This window comes from Phacochoerus africanus, chromosome 13 (genome assembly GCF_016906955.1).
Source record: "Phacochoerus africanus isolate WHEZ1 chromosome 13, ROS_Pafr_v1, whole genome shotgun sequence".
In the NCBI taxonomy this organism is placed as follows: Eukaryota; Metazoa; Chordata; class Mammalia; order Artiodactyla; family Suidae; genus Phacochoerus; species Phacochoerus africanus.
Window position 1 is genome coordinate 23,511,666 of NC_062556.1, and position 17,620 is coordinate 23,529,285.

General features: G+C 44.9%; 1 protein-coding gene and 1 long non-coding RNA gene across 6 annotated transcripts in view; one reads left to right on the plus strand and one right to left on the minus strand.

Moving 5' to 3' along the window:
* Window positions 1-17,620, plus strand: part of ENOX1 (ecto-NOX disulfide-thiol exchanger 1) — a 659,885-nt gene that overhangs the window by 388,754 nt on the left and 253,511 nt on the right. The window lies entirely within an intron of this gene.
* LOC125113360 (uncharacterized) lies at window positions 4,306-6,501 on the minus strand. The gene is made up of 2 exons (XR_007131426.1): window positions 6,188-6,501; window positions 4,306-4,890 (listed from the first exon to the last, which is right to left on the minus strand). It is a non-coding gene; the product is annotated as an uncharacterized LOC125113360 (long non-coding RNA).

Genomic DNA, 17,620 nt, shown 5'->3' on the forward strand with positions numbered 1-17,620 from the left:
CAGGTGTACAGAAAAGTGATTCAGTCATATGTGTATATCTATTCTTTTTCAGAATCTTTTCCATTATAAGCCATTATAAGATCTTGTCTCTAAAACTATTGATCTCTCCCTCAGACCTGAATGAAAGCCTTGCAGGTAGAGTATTTTTGGTTGTAGTTTTTTCCCTTTCATTGCTTTAAATATGTCATGCAACTCCTGCAGGGTTTCTGCTAAAAGGTCAACTCATAGCATTATGCAATACCTTGTATATAATTTGTTGCTTTCCCCTTGCTACTTTAATATTCTCTCTTTATCTTTAATTTTTGCCATTTTAGTTACAATGTGTCTTGGTCCTTTTGGGGTTGATACTGTTTGGGACTCTCCATGCTTCCTGGACCTAGATTCCCAGGCTAGGAAACTTTTTAGATCTTAAGCCTTCAACTATATCCCCTCTCTCTCTTCTCCTTCTGGGATCCCTATAATGTGAATGTTAGTATGCTTTGTGTTGTCCAAGAAGCCCCTTAAACCAGACTTTTTTTTTTCTTTTTTTCTATTTGGCGTCAGTGATTTCCAGCAGTCTGTCTCCCGACTTCCTAATCCATTCCTCTGTATCTGGCCAACTACTGTTGATTCCTTCTAGTGTATTTTTCATTTCAGTTAGTGTATTCTTCATCTCTGTTTGATTCTCCTTTATATTTTTCACTCCTGATAAAAGCTTCTAATTTCTCACTCTGTCCATCCAGTCCCCTCCTGAACATCTTTGAACCTCTTTATAGTTATTACCTTGAACTCTTTATTGGTTAATTTGCTTATATCCACTTGATTTAGTTTTCTGGGGTTTTATCTTGTTCTTTTGTTTCGAATATATTCCTCTGTCACCTCATTTTACCTAGTTTACTGGTTTATTTCCACGTGTTTGGTAGGTTGGCTCTGTTTCGTGATCTTAGGGAAGTGGCCTTTTGTAGGAGAGGTCCTATGTGTCCTGTCATTGCCATTCCCACTGTTGACCACAGCTATAGATATGCTTTAGGGGTGCTCCTATGTGGGCTTCATTGGCCGTTCTGTTGTGGTAGGCTGACAATTGTGGGCAGTCTGGTAGGCTGGCTGTTGGTTGTCAAGCCCTGACTTGTGTGGAGGCTGCTAGTGGGCAGAGCCAGATTCTGGGGTAAGTGGCTCTGAGACAAAGGGTCCTAGATCTAATATCTACAGGCTGGTGCATGGGCTCAGTTTCTAACACAAATGGTTGAAGAGTCTGGGGTGTTCCAAAATTGGTGTTGGTCTGCTGGTGAGGGATTCCTGGGGCTTATGCCTGCACTGTTTCTGGCCCATTGGTGGGTGGAGCAGCTCTCAGGGTCTTTGGCTGCAGGACCCTAGTGTTCCTGAGCCAGTGCACTGATAGGCAGGGCCAGGTCCTGAGCCCTCTGGCAGATAGGGTTGGGTTCTGGGGAGCTTTGGGCTCAGGGGGTCTTTAGGCAGCCTGTCTGCTGGAGAGTGGGGATGTGTCCCATACTACCTTCTGCTTGTCCTGAGATATCCCAGTATTGTTGCCAGAGGCTCTTAGGCAGAGGCAGGGCTGGGTCCTCGGGCTAATAAACTAGAAGGAGGATTCCAAAATGGCCCTTGCCATCACTAGTGTCCTCGTGGTAGAACAAGCTCCCAAAAATGGCTGTCATAGCAGCTCCAGTTGCCTTCTGCTTCCATGGGAGGCTCTCTAAGATCAGCAGGTGGGTCTGACCCAGGCTCCTATCTAATTACTTTTTCTGCCCTGGGTCCTGGAGCTTGTGAGGTTTTGTGTACACTTCTTTTAGAGTGGATTCTCTATTTCCCACGGACCTCTGGCTCTCCCAGAAGTAAACCAAACATTCTGGGAGCTTGCTTCCAGGTGCAAGGTCCCTGGGCTGGAGAACCTACTGTAGGGCTCAGACCCTTGCCTTTTGGGTAAACCTCTGCAGTTGTAGTTATTCTCCAGTTTGTGGGTAGCCCACTGGGGCATGCAGGTCTTGACTGTGCTGCATTTCTGTTCCCCTGCATGTCTTATGGTTCCTTCTTTATATCTTGCACTGTAAATGATCTTCTGCCAGTCTTCTGGCCTTTCTCATCAATAATTGCTCTGTAAATAGTTGATGCTGCGGTGTGAGAAGAGATGAGCTCAGAGTCTTCCTGCTCTGCCATCTTGGCTACCCTCCTCCCCAGATCGAGTCACACACTTGCTTCTTGTTCCGAGAATATCTGATGCTCACCTTGATGTCTTCCCTCTCCCATTCCCACCACCTCAGGCTGGCATCCCATGCTTGTGTCATCCATCATACCTTCCCAATTTCTGGATTATTTGGTTGCATGTATGCATTATTTTGCTTGCAGAGGGAAACTTACAACTGGGGAATTGAACACTTCTGTAGGCTTTGTTGTTTATGGTTAATGACCTTCTCACGTAAACATTTCCATTTTTCCTTGTCCCCCCACTTCAGATATTTTAAAACATATTCCAGTTACAACCTTTGGAATTTTTTCAAAATATACAATCCCAGTCCTTCTGGATTTAGACCTCTCCAGTGTGCTCCTTAGAATTCCTCCAACACCTTTGTGGTTGCCTTGACTTTGTGTCATTATTTCCTTTATTTTTCATCCTTGTAGAATCAGAATTCACCAGAGAAGTTCTTGTAAAGACATGGTGAATTTTTTTTTCTTTCACTGCGATTATGACTATGTAGTTATAGGGTCAAATTTTTATTTTTCCATACATCTTTTATAGTGAAGCTGATGGCTCTGTGTTCATATCACAGTTATCTTTTTGCCGATGTTATAATTTTTTTCCCCTAAGTCAATGATGTGGGTCTGATTAGAATTACTGTTCTTTGTCCTGGCTGTTACAAACTCCAGGCTGGTATGGTAACTTTATTCCCAGTGTCCAGGCATCTTCATGTTGTTATTGACTTTTTTTTTTGAGCTAGTCAGTGTTAAGGCTATTATATAGTTCTTCCCTTCCCTCAAAGTTTGGGATCAGACTCCTGCCATTCCTAACCTAGTTTAATTAAACCACTGTAATTCTCCTTGCCATGACTTTATTTAAAACTCTCTTAAAATCTATGGTATCTTGTGTATTTTTTTGGTCTCTGAGTTAATGAATTCTGAGATTACTCTGCTGTACAAATGTACATTATTTTCTTTCTACTAAAATGATCTCTTTTATGCTTTTGAGCTGTAAAACTCTAGTTTTAGTATTGCATGAGTTGGTGAGTAAATACATGTTTATATTGTCAAGACTTCCCTAATCTTTTCAGTCTTTTATTAATAAAAAAAAAAGCAAACTCACTTCAGTTTTCCCCAGTTGATAAACTAGCATCTTTATGTAGGAAAACATTTTACTTAAGAAGCATGCATTTATATCCCCTGACATACTCCTCGAAGCAACATTTTAGAGAATAAAAACTACCCCTGTGATTATGTAGATACAGAGCCCAATATCATCTGAATAACTTACTTAACTGTAAAATAATAAAGAGGGAGGCAGCACTGTCCTTGCAGTGGCCTCTTCCCCTCTGGATTTCAGGATTCATCATGCCCTTCCTGAAGTGGTTGCCTGCTTTCCTTCTCTCTTCCTATTGAGGGTTTGTTCGTTTGTTTGTTTTGCTTTTTAGGGCCATACCCATGGCATATGGAAGGAAGTTCTCAGGCTAGGGATCAAATAGAGCTACAGCTGCCAGCCACAGCCACACCAGATCAGAGCTGCATCTGTGACCTACACTACAGCTCATGGCAACACTGGATCCTAAACCCACTGAACAAGGCTAGGGATCAAACCCATATCCTCATGGTTACAAGTCAGGTTCATTTCCACTGAGCCATAATGGGAACTTCGCTTTTGAGGTTTTTAGTTCATTTGGTTTTTGTTTTTGTGTTTCTTTGTTGTTGTTGTTTGGTGTTTTGTTTGTTTGTTTCAGCCACTAAAAGATGTAAATCTTTTTTTTTCTTTTAATTCTTGCTATTGAGTTATTTTTTTATCCTTCACAACCCAGCCCATATTTTTCTTCTCCGTGGTGCTTCCCTGACACCCTAGAAATAAAAATAACATCTTTTCTGTCTCCTCACCACAGCTTTCTACAGTAAATTTTTTTCTTGAATATTATTGATTGTGACATCTAGTGACCTCCTAGGTACTATGGAGACGTCACCTTAAGCAGTGCAAAGCCATAAAGACGAGGGAGTAGGCATAATTTTTTTCAACACTGGAATTAATATAAAAGCATAAGTTATAAGAGCTTTCAAAATACCAACTACGTGTCATATTTTACGTGGGTTTAAAAGAGAACCACAATAGAGAGGCTGTACGAGTGACAGGCGTTTAATGTTCTGAAGCACGTGAGTCATGATATCCCCACACATTTCAAAAGACCCAGGTGTCATTTTTTGAAGGTCCATATTTAACCGAACCTGATGCTGGTTGCAGTGGTCAGTAGCTGGGCAGACGGGTCAGGCGCCAGAAGGATATCATAGGAGGAGCTGGCTTCCCACAGTGTCCCCTCCCCCACCAGCTTGTGGCCTTATCTGTTGGGACTGGGCAGCACAGGAGACCATGCATATCCCATGCGAAAGAGAAGGTGTCCAGATGGTCAATGCGTGCTCTGTCCAACAGACCACACTGCCTCGTAACGCTCCTTGGCAGCTTCTAACATACCATGCTACTAAGAGTCCTGAGTCGGAAATTGCTCCGGGTCTGTGGCTTCCAGGCCAGAACAGCATGGCCCATCAGTTTCTAGCTTTAGAATAATAAGAAGGAAAACAAATGGTGTTTCCTGCTGAGATTCCATCATCGTAAACGACCAGCCAAATGCTGCTCATAGGTCTGTCTCTTGTGTACAAGGTGCAGTGCTAAGAGGTTGATCATTCAGGTTGCTCTTGGCTTTCAGATGTCTGGGAAACCGGTTGGAGAGAAAACACAAATATAGATACACAAAGAAAATAAACACACACACACACACACACACACACACGCACACACACCCCAAAACCCAGCATGTTAAATGGCCAAAAAGGCCATTTAACGAAACAATCATTTTCAAAATGCATTTGTTCCCCAGTTTGAAGGTGGCTACCAGCTTAACAGCTTTTGCCATGTCTGTACCATCAGAGCATTTATTTACTGATTTGTTTATACATGACTCAAAAAAAAGTATGTAAGCCTCTTCCTAAGCAGTGATAGCTCCAAAGTTACGTGCTTTTCTGCTAACACATTGCTTTGCTGACACATGTTAGGTTGAACTATATGAAACAGTCAATATTTTACTTTTTTTTTTTTTTTTTTTTTTTTTTGCTTTTTAGGGCCATACTTGTGGCATAGGGAAGTTCCCAGGCCGGGATCAAATTGGAGCTATAGCTGCCCGCCTACACCACACCCACAGCAATGCTATATCTGAGCTGTGTCTGAGACCTACACCACAGCTCATGGCAACACCAGATCCTTAACCTACTGAGCGGTGCCAGGGATCAAACCCACATCCTCTTGGATATTAGACGGGTTCATTACCACTGAGCCACAATAGGAACTCCTGACTTTTTATTTTAACCCAAGAAAACATCAATTTCACATGGGTTAACATAAACTAACTATGAGCAGTTAAAATGCTGGTTTCACGACTCACATTAAATCCCCAGGCATACCACTGTGCAGGAACTCTGGAGTTGGAGGCAACAGTCTTAAAGAGTCGATCTTGTGAGGTTTCACCAAGGAGGTGGGCCTGGACGTGAGCCAGAGGAAGGCTGCCCAGAGAAGCGGGGAGGGGTGCGGCCCTCTACGAGGATGAGTTGGGCTGGAGGGCCGTGTGCACCCGTGGGAAAGGAAAGCCAGTGGATCAGAGAGCGCGCTCCTGACTGCCGTGGTGCACATTCTTCATCCTCGTGTTTATGTGCAAAGCATGTTTTCCAAGCCCCTGAGCACAGTTTTACCACCCTTCTGGAATTTTCTGAAAGTTACTCTGTTCTTATGACTAATATCTTAAGCAGGGTCAGGGAGCCCTTCTCTTAGGGAGGATGTGGCTGTCGGCAGGGTGACCGTGGTTGGAAAGGGCTGTGTCACATAAGCACAGGAGGCAAGAATTTGCACAGCTGCATAGGGTGGGAGGCTCCATGACTGTCCCCACCCCAACCCCCACCCCATTAGAGAGTCAGGCTTCCCAGGCTGAGAGTCAGTTCCCAGCGAGGGCTCTCCTACCAGAGATAGCAACGGACAGGGTCAGGGCTCCCTCCAGTTTCATTCCAGAAGCTTCCTCGGCCCTTCCTCTGACGTCTGTCTTGCTGGCTCAGCCCCGCCGCACTGAAGACTCCAGGCTCGGGCACTCCTCCTGAGCAGGTGCAAGTAATGGGAAACTCCCAGCACATTCCTCCGAGCTTACTGTGAGGGTCAATCCAAGGTCAGTTTCCCAAGATCAGTTTCCACGGCTCCCCTGCCTATTGGGTCCAGGCTGCACCCTGCCCGAGGTGTGTTCCAGCAGAGAACATCCGGGCATCTGACCAGCGGGCTGTGGGACAACATGAACTACATTTTCTTGGAACAAAAAGAGAACAACTGTGTTCTCCTGCATTGCAGAAAATTCCCTGAGTGCTTCAGTTGTCGAAACGTGGCCTCGTTACTTTCAGAGCTCCCTGGAACTTAGAAAATTATGGGTAGGGCTTATGATTTCCTTATATTTAAAGAGAAGAAGCTTGTATGCGTTTTATTGGCAGTTTATGGGTGTTCAGTGTCTAGTGTCAGTCATTTGTGTCTGCAGCGAAAGGAATAAGGCTGGGCTGCTCCCCTGCATCGAGGGTCTCTACATCCCAAAAAAGCTTGAGGGTCAAATAGACACCAACAATAAAAACCACAAAAACAATCCACCCATCAGTTAGTCTCGTGGCCGAGATGAGGGCCAAATTACCTACACATCTCTAAAATGTTACCGTTATTGTATTTATTCTGAGTCCAAGGACACCGTAACTCCTGGTGGTGATTATATATCATTTTCCTTAAAGATAACCGTGAACTTCACTTGTTTGAATCATTCAGCAAATCTGTATGTGTGCATTTTAAAATGTAGGTTTTTAGAGAGTTCCTTTTGTGGCTCAGCAGGTTAAGAATCAGACTAGTATCCATGAGGATGCAAGTTCAGTCCCTGGCCTTGCTTGGTGGGCTAAGGATCCAGCGTTGCCTTGAGCTGTGACATAGGTCAGAGATGCGACTCAGATCCAGTGTGGCCTGTGGCTGTGGTTTGATCCCTAGTCTGGGAACTTCCATGTGCCGCAGGTGTGGCTATAAAAAGAAAAAGAAATGCAGATTTTAGTATTATTCAGGAGATCAGGACACAATCACTACTGCAGAGATCATATGTTACAGTCCCTAAGGAGAGAGAACCCACCACCTGGGGAGGTGGAGGGGCACACGGGGAGGCACCAGGGTTGATCAGGATGCAGGAGGAACAAGGGAAAAAGTGGGCAAGAAGCTTCTTCATTATAGATTCCGAGAAAGAACAGAAGCTGGGTAAGCTGGTTTAGGATTGGCTAGTTTGAATTATTTCATTGAGGCACAGGTCTGTCTTTAGCTCTCTGGTAGCAGGCTCTGGGGTGATGAGGGCAGGGGGATAATGGCTTGGAGTGTGAGCCCCACAAAGGAAATGATTGGGGGTTTGAGCTCTGGATTGCCTGATTTGCCTTTGAAGAGTGGGCTCCCATTGTTGGCTTTCTTTAGGAATTGACTCACCCTGGGAAGGACTGTTGTCCTCCCCCTCCTCCCCTCCATCAGGAAGATCCCAGAGGTTAAAGCATCAGGAAATACAAAAAAAAAATTTATAAAACACAATGAATGCAGTATTGTGTATATGTGTCTATATGGATGTATCTATATATAGACACACACAGACAAATGCACTGGGAGCATTAATTCAGCGCATTTGTGTTGGGGGCATGGGACTACATTTTCTTGGAATGAAAAGAGAACAACTGTAGTCTCCTGTGTTGCAAAAAACTCAGTGAGTGCTCAGTTGTAGAAACGTGGCCTCCTTCCTTTCAGAGCTCACTGTCTTATGTATCAGACACTGTTTTGGTTGGTGATCAGGAAAAAACAAGCAAAAAAATGGAAAAAAACAACTTATCAAAGAAACAGTTATGTAATGTAACCTCAGATCCTGAGAAAGGCTGTGGAGAAAAATGCAGCTGGTAGGAGGACAGAGGGGGAACGGAAGTTGCTCTTTCTGGCAGGTCAGGGACAGCCTCTCTGCAGAGGGTGATATTTCAGCAGAGGAGGGACTAAGGGACAAGAACTGGGTGGTTGTCCGAGTGTCTGGAGGAACCACAGGTGCTGAGGAACCAAGAGAGGGTCCTGCTTGGCAGGCTTAGGAAACAGCAGCCTGTGTCCTGGGGACTCTGGGAGAAGGGGGGCTGTAGGAGATGAGGTGGCAGAGGTGACCGGAAGGCAGAGTGGGAAGGACCTTACAGGGCATCCAAGAGTGACAGTAAGCCTGTGTGCTTCTGGGATGATGGAACTCAAGCCATGTGAAAACAAGAGTTAAGCTTGGGCCTCAAAATGCAAATTAAATCGCCATCGGAGTTCCCATCATGCCTCAGTGACCAGGAGCCCGACCTAGTATCCATGAGGTTGTAGGTTCAATCCCTGGCCTCACTCAGTGGGTTAAGCATCCTGCATTGCTGTAGTTGTGGCGTAGGCTGGAAGCTGCAGCTCCAATTCGACCCCTAGCCTGGGAACTTCCATATCCCACGTGTGTGGCCCTAAAAACATAAACAAATAGATAAATATATACGTAAACACGTAACTATAGCCTCACTCTATTTTCTTATCTTCTATATGATTCAGTTTTTTTTGATATCTGTTTATGAAGCTTTGTTTGCAAATGAGAAAGCTTAATATCTTTCTCTCCAAAGTTCTACACTGGGAAATGTTTTCACAGTTGAAAACAAACAAAACCGTCTCCATATGATATAAAAGGACAGCTTTAGGTCAGAAGTGTTAGAAAATGCCTTTCTGTACCATTGCGTTCCTTGGCAAATATGTGGCATTTAAATAAATGAAATACAATTCAAAAACTGCCACATTTCTGAAAATCTAGAAGAAGGAAAAATATCTGGGAACAATCAACAGTTTGCTTTGCTTTTCTATTAAATTGTCATGTGTTTTGCACTTGGTATCGTTTACGGAATGTAAAGTAAAATCCACTCACACGCCACTTACCGTAAGAGCTCCCACAAAGGAAACCTCATTTCTAATCTAATTGTGGATATTGTTCCTTTGTTAAAAATTCATAGGGTTTATAAACGTGTCACATAGCTGCTCGAGTCTCCATTTTTTCCCCAGCTCTTTTCCCACTGCCAGTTCTTATGAGAATTTTAAAGCTCACCCCGTAAAGTCCCCCCTTCCCTCCCCCCCCCCAGAAAGGTGGTCTCTGAAGAGCAGAGGGGAGAGTTCCCACTTTGGTGCATCCGGATCCATGGTGTCTCTGCAGCACCAGGACACAGGTTCGATCCCTGGCCCTGCACAGTAGATTGAACATCCGACTGTAGGTGTGGTGTCGGTGGCCAGCACGGCTCAGATCTAATTCCTGGCTTGGGAATTCCATATGCGGTGGTGGGGAGTCCAAAAAAAATTAAAGGCAGGGGGGCTTCGGAGGGGAGAGAAGAAAAGAAATGATGCACGTAACTAGAAAGACCTCCTAACCCAATGTGCTGCAGGTTCCTGATTGAGTTGCAGTAAAATGCAGGTAAATGGACAGGGACCAAGTCTTTCTGTGGCCCTCAACAGCTTATTACTGCTATGAAGCTCTTCCTCTCAGCAGACTTTAGATGCGACATGAACAAATAGCTGGTCAGTTGTTTGGTTGTTCTGGTTTTGGTCAAGGGAGGAAGCTGAACAGTAGGGTACTGGCTTCGACGATTCTCAGTACTGGTTCTAACACCTCGCCACGCACCTTAGCAAGACCCATCCCATACCCCTTACAGATATCATCATGCCGTTTGCTACAGTGGACAAGACAGGCAGTGCTCCGTACATCAGTGTTTTGGTTCATCTGCGCGGGGAGCCCCTATTGCTTGTCCTTAATGTACGTTCATTGATTTGGGACAAGAATATGCACAGACAAGAGAACTAGTGGAGAATATAGGGCTGTGTAACTTCATATAACAAAACCACGATCGCGGAGGAAACACACTTTTCTGGATCTCATATAGAACATTGTAACCATTGTAACCACTGTATTACATTTAATATATTTCAGAAATCACCTTTTCTCCTATAATAAACTTATTTTCACAATTGAACTCAGCAAGGAGCTAGCACATGCAGAAGCAATTTGAGCTCAATACAACTCTGATTGGAAGGATCGGACGATAAGCTCTATTTTATTCTGCATCACATTTCAGTATTAACTCACATCTTCTCTATAATTTGCGGCCTTTCGTAAAATGCCCTGCTCATCTCCTCGGTTCCCAAGGGTGTGATCCAACGGCAGATAACACATCCAAAAGATCCCTGCCCCTCTTGGCCATTGTTCTGAATTTCCTTTGATGGATTAAGTCATCGAGGTGACACTAGAAGCCTTGCCTGCGTTTGATCTCCTGGACCACAGGTGTTACAGACCAAAACGGTATTGCTACAGCCAAACCCTGCCAGGCACAGCCTCAAATCAACTAGCTTATTATTCTGGTGGCATGTCAACTAACAGTGAATCAAGCTATAATACTGGTAGAAAAAACCAGAGACCAGAATATATACTTTTCAAGGGTGTGTAGTTGGTGTGAAGATGTGCTCATGAAATTGTCCTGAGGGGACATTTTGCTGTTGTTTTGTAATCAAAAAGAATTCTTTTATGAGAGCCCATCTAGAGGGATCTGGATTTTTCCTATCGAAATGACTCACAGCAGTGCCAGGAATGCTTCATTTCTTTTGTGTTCCTCCAAAAGGTGTTATGTATGAGCCCCTCAAATAACTTGTGAGATGGGGATTGAAGACTTAAAAGTGGAAAAGCTCAGGGAACTGGCCCCGGAGGAGGCTTGTGATGGGCACTCTCTTATGATATGCAAATTGTGCTGCCAGACTGCCCTGCAGGTTTTTCTGGGAGAGGCAGAAAGGGGGACGTCCCCAGATCAGCTCTCAGGGTTCACGGTTATCTTCCCCGGGAATGAAAAAGTATCTGCCACAGTGGCAGTGATCCTGGTAGGCAGGCAGTGGGGCTTGGCTTCAAGTGTACATCACCCAATAGCACAGACCCCTGTGCTCCCAGCACCTGCAGCCATCCCTTGGACGGGAGGTTAGAAGTCGGATCTCTGGTTCACTCAGCGCCTGGCTTTTCCCAAGGTATCACTTCCTACTTCCTCGGCCTCTCCTTCCTGGTGGAAGGCAGAAAGGAGACTTGAACTCCAGGCCAGCCTTGTAGCCCGCTGCCAGCATAATGTGATAGCTTGTGCAGTAAGAGAAATAGGAAGGGATGCTAGCCCCCCAAAAAGGATGAGGAAAAGAGGAATAGTAAGATGATTTTACCTCCCAGCCATCCCCTTCAGATGGCCCTGACCAGCCTTTCTGTCTTGCCAGCCTTGTCTCTCACTATCATAGTTCATTAGATAATAGAAGCATCGGGAGGGATGCTGATGTGTTGGCACGTACAAATAGAAGCTTTCTACACCAGGATCACAGTTCTGGGCAAGTCTTGATGGTGATGATCCTTCCACCAAGCTCTCAGCTCACACTACAGATTTACCCTCAATATATGCCTTTGGACCAAGTTAAGCCCCGTGTGGGCTAAGGCACCTGTGAGACTTCCTGCTAAAACCTAACCCGTCAAAACCCTCAGACCACCCATCAGTAGACATTGTCTGCTTTTGTTCCCCATCTCCCTTTCTCTGATGCACAATGAATATGCTAACTTCAAGAAAAATATGCTTCTCCATAAAGCGTAGGTAGGTCTCGAGTTGTTTTCCAGCAGTGATCTCTGCTGCTTCACTCAAAGTCGTGCTCTCCTACTTTTAGAACTGTTGTAGAAGGGTCAGGGTGTCTGACTGGGGGCTGGGGTGAGGGCTGTACAAAGACACAGCAGAGCCTCCAGGTCCTGGTGACCACGAGATCCTCAGACCCCAGCTCTACCTCGCCATGGCAGGTGCATCTCCTGGCACAAATGCCGATGCGGACATTTTCCCTCCAAGCAATTCTGGCTTCATGTTTGCTCACTGTTCCGGCAACTCCTGGTTTCAGCCTACTTGTTTCTCTCTCTCTCTCTCTCAATGGAGCATTTAGAGTGGGATCAGGCTGGGGAGGGAAGAATCTTCCTTTCCTTTCCTCCTACAAAACCAGCAATACATTAATAAGAAGTTATATCCAGAATCTAGCTGTTGTTATGTTCTTATAACAGACAGGCTCTGAATAGAATCTAGTTTGCCACACTGTGACAAGCTCACGTCTGCTAATTTTTTTTTTCAGTTGATCTATAGTGGACTCACCATAGTTTATTAGTTTCAGATGTACAACATGGTAATGTGTTAGTTTCAGGTGTACAATGTATAAAGTTCTTAGATAATATTGGCTGTATTCCCTGTGATATACATCACATCCTTGAATCTTATTTATTTTATACCCAGTAGTTTGTACCTCTTAATCACCTTCCCGCTCCCCACTGGCAACCACTAGTTTGTTCTCTGCATCTGTGAGTCTGTTTCTGTTTTGTTATATTTGTTCATCTGCTAGTGCTTCTTAATTTGGGGACTTCTTGAAGAGGGGGTCAGTGTCTTACTCAACACTGTATTCCTGATCTCAAGCACAGTGACAGGCATACAGTAAGCATTTACTGAAGACATGTTGAGTGAAGGCATCCATAGGGGATGGAACTAACCCTGTGCCCCAGACTCCTCCATCTTCAGAACCAGTCAAACCAAGAAGGACCTCCTGGTCTGGCTCTTTGTTGGAAAAAATGTCCCCAAATCTCTAACAGAGGGTCAGGCTAAGACACACTGAACCGTGGGCTCTGCCTGTCTTTTGCTCTGTGACATGGGTTAAGTGAGCCAGTTTTAATATTCTGAATGGTAGCTTTTCTTCTTTGCAAAGAAAAAAAAAGTGCTAATGACATCAACCTCATAGATGGTTGTGAGTTTTCATGACATCAAAGATGCGAGGCTGTTCTATAGGAAGCTGTTTTTCCACTGGATGCCTCTGCTGGAGGGCTGTGGGACTGACATTTCTCCCTTCACATTATACACGTCACAGTTTTTTTAAAAAAAACTCATTACAAGTATTAGTGTTAGTAAAAATGCATTTGACATAAAAATGTTCTTATAAGATGATTAGTTTTCATCTACCTAATGTTATATTGATGTTTATTCTCAGATTGAAAAGAACGGCGTCACTGCATTTCCATGTGAATTTCCCCACTCAGAAAAAAAGGGGGGCCCTTGAATTAGCTGGTAGGTAGGCAGGGTAGCAAGTGCTTGGGGGCATATGTTTGTATGAAGGTGGTGTCTCCTGTTAAAGGAAGAATTTAGTGTTAGGCGATTTTGCAGCGGGAAGCCTGGAAGTAATGCACCGTTTAGTTTTGTGTTGATGATGTGTCTCCTGGTTAGAGCGCCCTTACTTATGGCTTATTAATAATTAATACACCTCTTGTGTGGTGGAGATTGTGTCAGGTTGATACACTGGATAAGTACCTGAACACATGTCAGCTTCATTGTGCAAGTAATAAAATCATTATCCTCATTGCGTTAATGGGCCGAGGCTCCGGTGAATATTTGGAACCAACAGGCATGCAGTTCTCAAAAACCATCCCTCCGTGCCCCGCACTGCCTAACCACCTCTAGTTGCTGGTTATTTTCTTAGTCATCGTCTTATGATAAACATTATCTCATAATACACCATAAAATTTAGGAATGCACACAAATATCAGAATTCTTAGAGAGCGGACAGGCTTTTCCATTAAGACTAGAAAGGGAGAAATGTGATCATGTTTGTGGGAATTCCTTTAAAATATTTACTTAGCTTGGGTGTAAGCCATCAAGCTGTGAAAATCATAAACCATGGTCGCAATAACAATCTACTGTAATTCCCACAAAGCACATTCAGCATAATTTCTTTTTTTATAAATAATAAAACCATAAATAAATATGATTACTCTGAGCTAACATGAAATTACATTCAGCACTAGGAGCCAGATGGTTTCCTCTCATATCTGTGTTCTTTAGGGTCAGGTTTGGCTTGCTCCCCACAACCCACCCCCCCATTAATATGTGAGTAATCTGTGAATAAATGATTGTGGGTAGCATTTGATATGGTGAATTTGGGGAGGGACAGAGCTTTGTTGATCTCACATGCAACAGGCAGGAAGAGGCTGGATGGGGCCCTTAAAACAGCCACGTAAAACTTGGTAGGCACCAGGCACCACCGGTGCTTTCTTCTGGAGCCCTCGCCCCATATCACATCAGACATACCAAACGCACGCTTGCCTGTGACATTGCATGTAATTTTGTCTATAGGACTGCGGGACAGGGTTTTTAATAATCCAGCGTTTGAAATGATTTGTCTACAAGTTACTCCTTTCATTTCAAACCAGCTCCAATTTCTCCATAACCGTGCAGGCTCAGGGATTTTTTTTTGCACCATGAGAAAATCCCACTTACAGATGATTTTGAACAGTAATGACGTCTGTGTGAATATTAAATCTTCTCATCAGAGAAGTTGTCCTGATACAAAATGCATAGGCCCTTCATGAAATAACTCTCTGCCTTTGATCCTGCACATTGCTGGCGGGTTCATGCAAAACAGCCTCAGTTCGACATTGTCATGGACCTCGGCCCCTTTAGAGCCTCATCAGTAACAGAGCCATAGTTAGAAAAATAAGCTCCTTGGAGTTTCCATTATGACTCAGCAGGAAGGAACCCAACTAGTATCCATGAGGATAGGGCACCGCTCCGTGGGTTAAGGATCTGGCATGGCATGAGCTGTGGTGTAGGTCGCAGACGCAGCTCAGATCTGGTGTTTCTGTGGCTGTGGTGTAGGCATAGGGAGGTCCCCCATATGCTGTGGGTGCAGCCCTAAAATGAGCAAAAGAAAAGAAAAATAGGTTCCTTTTCCAGGGCCGAATGAGTGCTTAAATTAATCTGGAAGAGAGGAGCAGAGAAAGAGATTCCATTTGAGGAGTTTAGTCCTCCGAGGCCCATCTCCTTGGAGAGAAGGAAGGATTTCTATATGACATGCTTAAGAGGCAAATAACAAGTTCCCATCATGGCACAGCAGAAATGAATTTGACTAGGAACCATGAGGTTGCAGGTTCGATCCCTGGCCTCGATCAGTGGGTTCAGGATCTGGTGTTGCTGTGAGCTGTGGTGTAGGTCGCAGACGCGGCTTGGATCCCGCATGGCTGTGGCCGTGGTGTTGGCCGGCAGCAACAGCTCTGATTCGACCCCTAGCCTGGGAACCTCCTTATGCTGCAGCTGCGGCCTGAAAATGACAAAAGACAGAAATAAAATAAAAAGAAGCAAATGACATCTTCTTCTGACACTGACAGGGAGTCTGAATGAGAGGAGGGAGGGGGAAAGGGAAGGGAAACCAAGTTACAGTCATAGCAGCACCTTTTTTTTCTTTGTATGTGGAATTCCTGGGCCAGAAATCAGATCCGAGCTGTCGCTGTGGCCTGTGCCGCAGCTGCAGCATTGTGAGATCCTTTAACCCGATGTGCCAGGCTGGGGATCGAACCTGCATCCAGTGCTCCAGAGACACCACCAATCCCGTTGCGCCACAGCAGGAGCTGCAGCAGCAACCTTTCACACTGACCTTCAGCCTTGGTTTCAATGTCAGAACCTTCCCGTCAGCATGTATCCCACCCTCTCTTTTTTGTATCTTGCCAAACCCAACCAATAGCAGCAGTGGTTTGACCCATTTCCTCAGGATGCTCCCTGCCAGCCTAGACCTTTCCACTTGACTCTCTTGGCACTCATGCATTTGCACTGAGCACCCCTGTCTCAGGAACAATCCACCAGAGCCAGCCCTCTGTCATGATCTGTGACTCCCCGGAGAGTGGAAAGGACCATCCCAGAGAACCCAGGGCCCCCGTTCTCCTGCCCACTAGTTACAGAGCATCGGCAGAGGCTGTGGGAGCTTCTTGAGAGATGAGGAAACAAGGTATCTGCCCCAGGGTATGCACTAGAAGTGAGGTGTGCTGCCCCTTCTGAAAGTCCCGGGGTGGTCCCCACTGCGGGGCTCATGCTTTATTCATCATGTTGCAATGGCGTCATTAAGAGCCCTTGAGTTTAAAAAGTAACTAACATGTTCTCGGTGACCCTCCGAGGAGGAATATTAAACAGGATGAGCACCCGGCTCAGGCTGGTCACGGTCTGATCCAGCGTTTATTGCAGGTGGATTTCCGTAGATTAAGGAGCTCTCATCAGGGCGTTTTGGAAAACAGATAACTCATTTACCCAAGTTTGCAGCCATTTAAGGGTCACTTATTCACCCACTACAATTAAAGCGTTCCACTTTGTAGCTTAATATGTTTTCCATGGTTTGGGTCAAGGAGTAAAATGAGTGTGTCATGAAAAACCCAAGTACCAAACAGCACAAATTATAGGACTAAATGTAGTGTGCCTTCCCTTCCATAGGAGGATAATAACGTTTACAGAAATCCCTTTCTGTGTGTAAATGTGGCCAAAAAGATCCGTATGTAACCAATTGATAGGCCTTTCTAGACGATGCATATATTAAAAAAAAAAAAATTCTTTGATTTGTGGGGACGTCTGTGTTTTCTTGAAGTTGCCTCTCTTGATGGCTGTGTCTCTGAAGCCAGAAATCCACCTGAAGTCTATGTCAGAGTGTTACCTTTTCTCCAAAGGACTCCTCTCTGTTGCTCTTTATCGGCAATCCCTAGTTTTGCCATTTCAAGTGAAGCTTTTATGCTGTCTCAACATTCTGTTTATATTGTCCTGTTTTTTTGTGTGGTTTTTTTGTTTGTTTGTTTATTGTTTTGTTTTGTTTTGTTTTGTCTGGATCCATGGCATGCAGAAGTTCCCAGGCCAGGGATGGAACCTGTGTCTCAGCAGTGACCCAAGTTGCTGCAGTGACAATGCCACATCCTTAACCTGCTGCGCCATGAGAGAACCTCTGTGTTGTCTGGTTTTTTGGTTTGTTTTTGTTTGTTTGTTTGTCTTTTTGCCTTTTCTAGGGCCACTTCCCACGGCATATGGAGGTTCCCAGGCTAGGGGTCTAATCAGAGCTGTAGCCTCCGGCCTACACCACAGCCACAGCAACACAGGATCCGAGCCGCATCTTCAACCTACACCACAGCTCACTGCAATGCCAGATCCTTAACCCACTGAGCAAGGCCAGGGATTGAACCTGCAACCTCATGGTTCCTAGTCGGATTCGTTAACCACGGCGCCATGGTGGGAACGCCTGTGTTGTCTGTTCTTTAGAATGTTTTGAATGGGAAATGAAGAGAACAGAGAGGGTACCAACGGGGGCAGCGGGTGGGGAGGGACTTGTCGGTTGAGGGGAAGTAAGAATTCTCTGATAGGGAGTTCCTATTGTGGTGCCATGGAAACGAATCCAACGAGTATCCCTGTGGATGCCGATTCGACCCCCGGCCTGGCTCAGTGGGTTCAGGATCCAGCATTGTTGTGGCTGTGGTATAAACCG